We start from the raw sequence: 10,418 nt of genomic DNA, 5'->3' as shown, positions 1-10,418 counted from the left end.
GCCTTGGAACTGCAGATTTTGCATGATACCTTCAAAATTACCAAGGGAGAGACAGATGGTGTTTTAAATATTCACCATTTTAGTCATACTACTGTTTGCTATATTATTTATCACTAGAAAAGGATGCATCATGTTTGGTAAAGTAGAGGGTCAACAAAAATGAAGGACACCCTCAATGAGATGGACTGGTACAATATCTAGAACAATGGACTCAAACATATCAATGGTCATGAAGATGATGTTTCATTCTGTTAAACATAAGACCAACATGAATAAGAGCCAGCTCAATGGCAACTAACAACAACATTATTTACTATTTTAGTTGACCAGCAGGGATACAGTTGAGGCTTATTCTTCAGTCAGTGGTCTCTCAAACTTCAGAATTTACTGTCTTCCTGGTAAAGTTTTTAATCAGTACTTTAGAGCAGAACCCCAAAGTTAGAGAAAGAATTGGAGAAGAAAAAGTCAGAGAGTCCTCTGAATTGAGCTCACTTGGGGCCCTGCTCACCCCTGGCAGATGGGCCTCAGTTTCAATCCCAGCTCACCATTTGGCTCCTACTTGATCCTGGTCCAGTAACAGCCTCAGGTTCCTCACCTATCAAATAGGAATAACAAAACATTCTTCATGTTAGATGGTCACTTACTGTTAGTTTTCTTCCACTTAGTTCCTCTCAGCAAAATATGACAACTAGAAGACCAGAGACTGCTGACACATGCACTGGAGCTTTGAGGAACTATGCTCACCCAGAGTGCTTGGAGGCTAAGGAGAGTCAAAAACTGATTCGGAGACATTCCTTGGAGAAATAATTTCAAAAGCTGCCTCAGATGGGACTATATTAGATAATCTCAAACCGAAAAGAGGCAAAGTTCATTCTCAGTTCCTCCCCTTCCTAATTTTAGGCCCCTTCTCTCTCCTGCAGCCCCTGGGTGTTGCAAAGGGTTTGCTCTTGACTACTAACCAAAAGGATGGTGGTTTGAACCCATGCAGCAAAGCCACAAAAGGAAGCTCTGGTGATCTACTTCTGCAAAGATTACAGCCAAGAAAACCCTGTGGAGCTCAGTTCTACTCTGTAACACATGGTGTCGCCAGTGGCTAGAACGACTCCATGGCAAGAGGTTTGGTTTTGGTTTTGGTCCTCTCTCCTGATAGGGTATCCTTTCTTGGACACATCTTAGTCATCTAGTGCTGCTGTAACAGAAATACCACAAGTGGATGGCTTTAACAAACAGAAAATTTATCCTCTCACAGTTTAGGAGGCTAGAAGTCCAAATTTAGGGCCCCAGCTCCAAGGAAAGGCTTTCTTTCTCTGTGGGCTCTGGGGGAAGGTCCTTGTCATTAATCTTCCCCTAGTCTAGAAGCTTCTCAGCCCAGGGACCTTGGGTCCAAAGGACACGATCTGCTTCTGACTCCTCTTCTTGGTGGTACTGAGGGCCCCAAGTCTCTCTGCTCACATCTCTCTTTTATATCTCAAAAGATATTGACTCAAATACAACTTAATCCCAATAAATTTTTTTGGTGAAGGGTAAGACAGTACACGATACTGGGGAAGCCAGCACAACATGACCAAGGCAAAGTCATGGAAGCTTCATAGACACATCCAAACTCCCTGAAGGACTGAATTACTGAGCTGAGGGCTGGGGGCCACAGACTCAGGGAACATCTAGCTCAACTGACATAACATAGTTTATAAAGAAAATGCTCTACATCCTACTTTGGTGAGTAGCAGCTGGGGTCTTAAAACCTTGTGAGCAGCCATCTAAGATATTCCACTGGTCTCATCCCATCTGAAGCAATGGAGAATGAAGAAACCAAAGACACAAGGGAAAGATTTGTCAAAGGACTAATAGACCACATCTACCACGGCCTCCACCAGAGTGAGCCCAGCACATCTAGATAGTGCCTGGCTACCACCACCAACTGCTCTGACAGGGATCACAATAGAGGGTCCTAGACAGAGATGGAGAAAAATGTAGAATATAATTCTCGCACACACATGCATGCGCACACACACACACAAGACCAGACTTACTAGTCTGACAGAGATTGGAGAAACCCTAAGAGTATAGCCCCTGGACACCCTTCTAACTCAGTACTGAAGTCACTCCCAAAGATTAGACAGGCCCATAAAACAAAACAAGACTAAATGGGCACACCAACCCAGGGGCAAGAACAAGAAGTCAAGAGGGGACAGGAAAGCTGGTAATGGGGAGCCCAAGGGTGAGAAGGGGAGAGTGTTGACATGTCGGGGGGTGGCAAACAATGCCACAAAACAATATGTATATTAATTGTTTAATGAAAAACTAATTTGCTCTGTAAACCTTCATCTAAAGTACAATAATTAAAAAAAAGACACAACTTAATCCTGTAGATTGTGTCCTGCCTAATTAATATCATAGAGGTTAGAATTTACAACACAGAATAATTACATTAGATCAGAAAATGGAGGACAACCACACAATATTGGGAATCACAGCCTAGCCAAGTTGACACATATTTTGGGGGGACACAATTCAATCCATGACTGATACTCAGTGTCCCTTTGCTGCTTGTGGATGCCCTGATCAGGCCTCTCTTCTCTGAGGAAACCCATGGACCTAGGCTGGGCCTCAGCTCTTCTTCTTATTTCTCAACTGTACTCATCACAATTTTCTTATGCATGAATCTGCCTTCACTTCAGTCTTCTGGATGAATAGCTGATAAAGTGATTCACTCAGAAGTTGTGTTAATTTCCTAGTACTGCCATAACAAGTTACCACAAACTTGGATGGCTTAAAACCACAGAAATTTATTCTGGAGGCTGTAGATCTGAAATCAAGGTGCTGGCTGGGCCATGCTCCCTCTGAAGCCTCTAGGAGAAGATCCTTTTTTGTGTCTTCCAGCTTTAAGTGGCTGCATAACTCTGATCTCTGCCTCTGTCTTCAGGTGGTGGTCTTCCCTCCATATCTATGTCAGCGTCTCTTCTCTTCTTATAAGGAACCGGTCGTACTGGATTTAGAGCCACCCTCCTCCTGTTTGGCCTCATACTGATTATATCTGCAAAGACCCTATTTCCAAGTAAGGTGACATTCAAAGGTGCAGGGGGGCAGTCAGGACTTCAACATATCTTTTACAAGGACAAAATTCAGCCAACAATTGTGATTAAATAGCTAACAAGGTTTTTTGGGGTTAGGTCCCTACCCAATAGAATTTGTAGTTTCTCCTGTCGTAAATTTTAAGGACAAGAAGTCCTTTTATTTTTTTTCCTAACCCTGGTTTTTTGTCCTGAACCCACCTGTAAAAAAGATTATAATTTACCAAAGAGGCAAAGTAATCAAATGTCAAACAGTGCTTGTTATTTACACGAGATAACTGGTATTGCACCCTAACCTGTTAAAATTGCTCCCCAAAGCATGTTGCCTGAGCAGTCAGCACTGGAAAGCGTTCTGAGATATTCACAATGGCTTGTGAAAGTCCATTACTAGGGCTTCAGAGATGACCCTTTGGGAATTTCCAGCCTTAAAAAAAAAAAAATTTGAGTATTGACTTGGAAACTTTTTTTTTATTCTTAAGGCAATAAACTGTTAAGTATACGACTTGTCCACCTATAGGAGAGGCATAGCTTGGCCAAAAGGAATTCTTCTCGTCTAAGCCAGGCAGCTATCTACTTCCAAAAACCAGCCAGTGAAAACCCTATGAATCACAATGGTCGGGTCTGCAACTGATCCTGGGGATGGCACAGGACGGGGCAGTGTTTTGTTTGGTTGTGGCGAGAGCAGCAAACAATAACAATGAGCCAGGCAGAATTGAGAAAGAGGGGGAAAAACCTGTTCTTTAAGCCCATAAGATCTTTCCACCTGAAAACACTCAATTTTCCAAGTGGCAAATAAAATCATCAAATAAACCAAGCAATAGAGGAACACAGCCAGCCTCAAAGTGATTCTCTCACAAGCCACAACACAGGAAGGGGGCTTGGCACTACTAGCCTGCCTGGTGAGCTTTGGTTTGGGAGACAGCAAGCAGGCCAGGTAGGAAGTGTAATCTTCACAAAACCTCAGGGGAGAGAAGATCAAGCGGGGCGAAATCTGTGGTACACCGGAGGTGGAGGTCATAGGTAGAGCAGCTGGGTCTGCAGCAGACAGAGACGTGACGGCTTCGGGACAAGGCAAGCTATGCCCTGGGAGGCCAACAGACACAAGCCAAAAAAAGGTTTTCCACGTTCTCTTGGCAGAAAGCCCTTATCATCTGACACACTTGGGTATTTTCAGCCACACTTGCATGTGGGGAGAACCACAGTGTCAACAGTATCATCCTTGACTACAGAGGACACCAGTGACAAATCTCAGGGCGCTTTGAATTTGGAGATAGCATTGTTACGGTGAATGCCAGATTTTTTATCGTCAACAGAGTTTCTCAAGCTATTTGTGCCTGCAATGACTTGTATTAGATCACCTCACTCTTTTAGCTACTTCCCTGTGACATGTCATAATAAGAGCAAGACTGTTGTCAGCAGGAACTTGTCCTACATGAAGTTCCCAAACATCAGCTTGAGACCTCTCACACTGTTAACCTCTCCACTTCAGCCTGTCTTTGATTCCCTTGGGAATTAGCAGTGGCACAAAATGCTATCTCATTCTCCACTCTGGAAACTCAGAACAGCTTCCAAAATAATAAATCCCTCTATGCAACTCCTTGTACGCCTGATCCCAAGCTACTCCTGCAAGGATTTTTGGAGAACCTGTACTAGGAAACTATACAAATAAATGACACAATTCAATGGTTTAACACCATCTGCCAAGTTAAGCTACTGCAGAGCAGCTGTGCACATTTAAAATGATGCCTGGCACAACTGGAGATCCATAAATCGTCAGCAGCATACTTTCATCCAATTAAGAGAGTTAAATAAGAAAAACAAACAAATTAAGATGTGTCTAGGACACGAATGACGTCTCCGTTCCTCTCCTAATACAAAAACAAATAAAAATAAGGCTTCAACTTGCTCGTGTTAAGGCAGGAGTTTCTTTTCTAGGGCACAATTTTCCAGTATTTCAAATCCTGGCACAAACCTTATTCTTAGGAAGGTCATTTTAGGCTCATCTCTTTGTCTTTCTGTGAGTTGTTAGGTGCTGTTGAGTGAGCACCAGCTCATAGCCACCTTATGTATAACAAAATGAAACTTCTAGTCCTGCACCATGCTCAAAATCTTGCTATGTTTGAGCCCATTGTTGCAGCCATTGTGTCAATCCATCTCACTGAGAGCTTCCCTCTTTTTTGCTGGCCCTCTGCTTTACCAAACATGATGTCCTTCTCCAGTGATCAGTCTCCCCTGATGATGTGTCTAAAGAAAGACCAAGTCTCACCATCCTTGCATCTAAGGAGCATCTGGCTGTACTTCCTCCAAGACAGATTTGTTTGTTATTCTGGCAGTCCATAGTATATTCGATATTCTTTGTCAACACCGCCAGCAAGTAGTGCAACAAGATAGTGATGACTCAACCTGAAAAGTAATAGTTCTTAAAAAGGAGTGGCTGAGTTAGCCAGGATCCTTTTCTGGGAAAATTATTAGGTTTGGGGCCCTGTCTCTGTGCAGTTGAGCCTTGTTTCTGGCTTGTTCATCTGTGCGACAAAGACATACAGCAGCAGGTCAGGTGCCCCAGTCAAGAGATGACTTGATCCAACTGTGGTTGGCCTTAGGCATGTAGGCTTGACCAGAGAAGTCTTGCCAAACTAAAATGAAGAAAAGTTGCATTATTATAAGGTAAGTTGAGTAACTGTAGGAGAGGTTGACTGTTTTGCCTAGGCCTGAGGGGGCTCCTGAACCCGTTGATGTGGAGTGCATTCTGACTCATAGCATCCCTATAGTGGGTACTCCCAGGATGCTGGAATTTTAAAACCAGAAAAGTCCTGGACAAACTGGGAAAAGTTAGTCATCCTAATTGTTGCTGTTGTTGTTAGGTGCAGTCAAGTCAGTTCCAACTCATGGCGACCCTATGTACAAAAGAACGAATCACTGCCCAGTCCTGTGACAGCCTCATAATTGTTGCTCTGTTTCAGCCCGTTGTTGCAGCCACTGTCAATTCATCTCATTGAGGGTGTTCCTCTTTTTCAATGACCCTGTACTTTACCAAACTTGATGTCCTTCCCAGGGACTGGTCCCTCCTAATAACATATCCAAAGTATGTGAGAAAAGTCTCACCATCCTTGCTTCTATGGAGCATTCTGGTTGTACTTTTTCCAAGACAGATTTTTTTGTTCTTCGGGCAATCAATATTATTCTCCTACACCATAATTCTAAGGCATCAATTCTTCTTCATACTTCCTTATTCATCATCCAGTTTTCACATGCAGATGAGGCAATTGAAAATACCATGATTTGGGCCTGGTGCACCTTAGTACTCAAGGAGACATCTTTGCTTTTTAACACTTTAAAGAAGTGTTTTACAGATTTGCCCAACGCAGTAAGTCATTTGATTTCTTGACTGCTGCTTCCATGGCATTGATCATGAATCCAGGTAGAATGAAATCCTTGACATCAATATCTTCTCCACTTATCATGATGCTGCTTATTGGTCCTTTACCAAAGTTAACACTTATCTACTACCTAGTTAGTAATTTTCCCTCCCTAACCAACCCTCCCCTCCCTCATAACCATCCAAGATTTGTTGTTGTTGTTTCTTGTATGTAAACCTTTTCTTGGATTTTTATACTAGTGATCTCATACAATATGTGTCCCTTTGTGATTGACTTATTTCACTCAGCATAATGCCCTTCAGATTCATCAAGTTTGGAGATGTTTCATGGGTTCATTATTGTTCTTTATCATTTCATAGTATTCCACTGTGTGTATGTACCCTAATTTGTTTATCCATTCATCTGTTGATGGGCACTGTCTTAGTCATCTCGTGCTGCCATAACAGAAATACCACAAGTGGATGGCTTTAACAGGGGGAAATTTATTTTCTCACAGTTTAGTAGGTTACAAGTCCTAATTCAGAGCATCGGCTCCACGGGAAGGCTTTCTTTCTCCGTCAGCTCTAGAGGAAGGTCTTGGTCCTCAATCTTCCCCTGGATCAAGGAGCTTCTCAGGCACATGGACCCCGTGTCCAAAAGACGTGCTCTGCTCCTGGTGCTGCTTTCTTGGTGGTATGAGGTCCCCAACTCTCTGCCTGCTTCCCTTTCCTTTTATCTCTTGAAAGATAAAAAGTGGTGCAGGCCACACCCCAGAGAAACTCCCTTTTGGATCAGGGAGGTGACTTGAGTAATACTTTCAACCACAGGCAGAGATTATGATTTATAACACATAGGAAAATCACAAAATTGAGGACAACTACACATGGCCTAACCAAGTTGACACATATTTTTGGGGGGACACAATTCAATCCATGATAGGCAGTTAGGTTGTTTCCATCTTTTAGCCATTGTGAATAATGCTGCAGTGAATGTGGGTGTGCATATGTCTATTCCTGTGATGGCTCTTATTTCTCTAGGATACATTCCTAGTAGTAGAATTGCTGGATCCTATGGTGTTTCTATGTCTAGCTTTTTAAGAAGGCACCATATTGTTTTCCATAGTGGTTGTACCATTTTACATTCCCACCAGCAGTGTGTAAGAGTTCCAATCTCCCACAGCCTCTCCAACATTTGTTATTTTCTGTTTTTTTTTTTTTTTTTTAAATTAATGCTAGTAACGTTGGGGTGAGATGGTATTTCATTGTAGTTTTGATTTGCATTTCTCTTATGGCTAGTGGTCACAGGCATTTCCTCACGTGTCTGTTGGCCACTTGAATGTCTTCTTTGGTGAAGTGTCTGTTCATTTCCTTTGCCCATTTTTTAATTGGATTGTATTTTTGTTATTGAGATGTTGGTGTATTCTATAGATTAGATTCTTGTCAGATATGTTATAGCAAAAAAAAAAAAAAAAATTCCCAGTCTGTAGGTTCTCTTTTTACTTTTTTGGTGGAGTCTTTTGATGAGCATAAGTGTTTAATTTTTAGGAGCTCCCAGTTATCTAGTTTGTCTTCTGGTGTTTGTGCATTGTTAGCTATAGTTCGTAGGGCCCCTAGTGTTGTCCCTGTTTTTTCTTCCGTGATCTTTATTGCTTTAGGTTTTATATTTAGATCTTTGATCTAAATATATTTTGTATGGTGTGAGGTACGGGTCCTGTTTCATTTTTTACAGATGGACATCCAGTTTTGCCAGCACCATTTGTTAAAAAGACCATCTGTTTTCCATTTAATGGACTTTGGTCTGTTTTCAAAGATCTACTGACCACAGAAGGATGGATTTATAGATGGGTTCGGTTCTGTTCAATTGGTCTATCCGTCTGTTTTTATACCAGTACCAGGCTGTTTTGACTACCGTGGCTGTATAATAGTTTCTGAGAACAGATAGTGTGAGGCCTCCTACTTTGTTCTTTTTCTTCAATAACGCTTTGCTTATTAGGGCCTTTCTACTTTCCATATAAAGTTGATGATTAGTTTTTCCACCTTGTTGAAGAACGCTGTTGGTATTTGAATTAGGATTGCATTGTATCTGTAGATCGCTTTGGGTAGTAGCATTGACATTTTTATAATGCTGAGTATTCCTATTCATGAGCACGGTATGTTTTTCTATTTTTGTAGGTCTCTTTTGGTTTCTTGCAATAATATTTTGTAGTTTTCTTTCTATAAATATTTTACATCCCTGATTAGAATTATTCCAAGTATTTCATCTTTTTAGGGGTTATTATAAATGGTATTGTTTTCCTGATTTCCTTTTTTGAAGTTCTTTCTATTGGTTTATAGGAGTCAGGGAGTTTTGTATGTTGGTCTTATACCCTGCTACTCTGCTGAATCTTTCTACTAATTCCAGGAGACTTCTTGTAGACTCTTTGGGGTTCTCTATGTATAGGATTATATCATCTGCAAACAGGGATAATTTTACTTCTTCCTTTCCAATTTGGAAGTTCTTTATTTCTTTCTGTTGCCTTATTGCTCTAGCTAGGACTTCCAGCACAATGTTAAAATGGCATCCTTGTCTGACTCCTGTTCTCAGGGGGAATGCTTTCAGCCTCTCTTCATTGAGAATGATGTTGGCTGGTTATTTCATATATATGCCTTTTATTATGTTGAGGAATTTCCCTTCTATTTCTATTTTATTGAGAGTTTTTTATCAGGAATGGGTGTTGAACTTTATCAAATGCCTTTTCTGGGTCACTTGAGATGACCGTATGATTCTTTTGTTCTATTTGTGGATTACATTGATTGATTTTCTAATGTTGAAGCATCCTTGGATCCTGACATGAATTCCACTTGGTAGTAGTATATTATATGCATGAGAAATACTGGTCTGTAACTTTTTTTTTTTCTGTGGATGTCTTTCACTGGCTTTGGTATCAAGGTTACGATGGCTGCATAGGATGATTTCGGAGTATGCCTTCCTTTTCTATGCTCTCAAATAGCTTGAGTAGTACTGGTGTGATATCTTCTCTGAATGTTTGGTGTAATTCTCCAGTTAAGCTGTCCCGGCCAGGGCTTTTTTTTTTTTGGGTGGGTGGGGGGAGATTTTCTTTTATTACCTCTTTCTCATGGATTGAATTGTGTCCCCCCAAAATATCTGTCAATTTGCCTAGGTCATGATTCCTTTGTACAATTGTATGATTTTCTGCTATTTTATCATCTGATGTGATTTCCCTATGTGTTGTAAATCCTATCACTATGATGTAATAAGATGCACAAGCAGCAGTTATATTGATGAGATCTACAAGATTAGATAGTGTCTTAAGCCAATCTCTTTTGAGATATAAAAGAGACAAGCAAGCAGAGAGAGGTGGGAGCCTCATACCACCGAGAAAGCGGCACTGGGAGCAGACTGCATCCTTTGGACCTGAGGGTCCTGGGCTGTGATGCTCCCAGATCAAGGGAAGATTGATGACAAGGACCTTCCTCCAGAGCCAACAGAGAGAGAAAGCCTTCCCCTGGAGCTGACATCCTGAATTTGGACTGGTAGCTGACTAGACAGTGAGACAATAAATTTCTCTTTGTTAAAGCCATCCACTTGTAGTATTTCTGCTATAGCCGCACTAGATGACTAAGACACTCTTTGATCTCTTCTGTTGTGATGAGTCTGTTCAGGTTTCCTATCTCAGTTTGTGTTAGTTTAGGTAGGTAGTGTGTTTCTAGAAATTTGTCCATTTCCTCTAGGTTCTCAGATTTGTTGGAGTACAATTTTTCATAGTATTAGGTAATGATCCTTTTTATTTCAGTTGGGTCTGTTGTAATGTCCCCCATCTCATTTTTTATTTGAGTTATTTGCTTCTTCTGTGTTTCTTTTGTCAGTTTGGTCAATGGTTTGTCAATTTTGTTGATCTTTTCAGAGAACCAACTTGTGGTCTTGTTGATTCTATTGTCTTTCTGTCCTCTATTTTATTTATTTCTGCTGTAATCCTTATTATTTCCTTTCT

At 41.1% G+C, this 10,418-nt stretch overlaps 1 protein-coding gene across 1 annotated transcript in view; it reads right to left on the bottom strand.

The window, feature by feature from the left end:
- Positions 1-339: 339 nt before the first annotated feature.
- Positions 340-10,418, bottom strand: part of SAP30 (Sin3A associated protein 30) — a 96,266-nt gene continuing 86,187 nt past the window's right edge. The window contains exon 7 of the transcript XR_007514552.1: positions 340-595. The gene's annotated coding sequence lies outside the window, so the exon portion shown is untranslated. The remainder of the gene's footprint in view (positions 596-10,418) is intronic.

Source organism: Elephas maximus, chromosome 21 (genome assembly GCF_024166365.1).
Source record: "Elephas maximus indicus isolate mEleMax1 chromosome 21, mEleMax1 primary haplotype, whole genome shotgun sequence".
NCBI classification, from domain to species: Eukaryota; Metazoa; Chordata; class Mammalia; order Proboscidea; family Elephantidae; genus Elephas; species Elephas maximus.
Note: the sequence above shows the minus strand (reverse complement) of the source record. Positions and strands in the feature narration are given on the sequence as shown.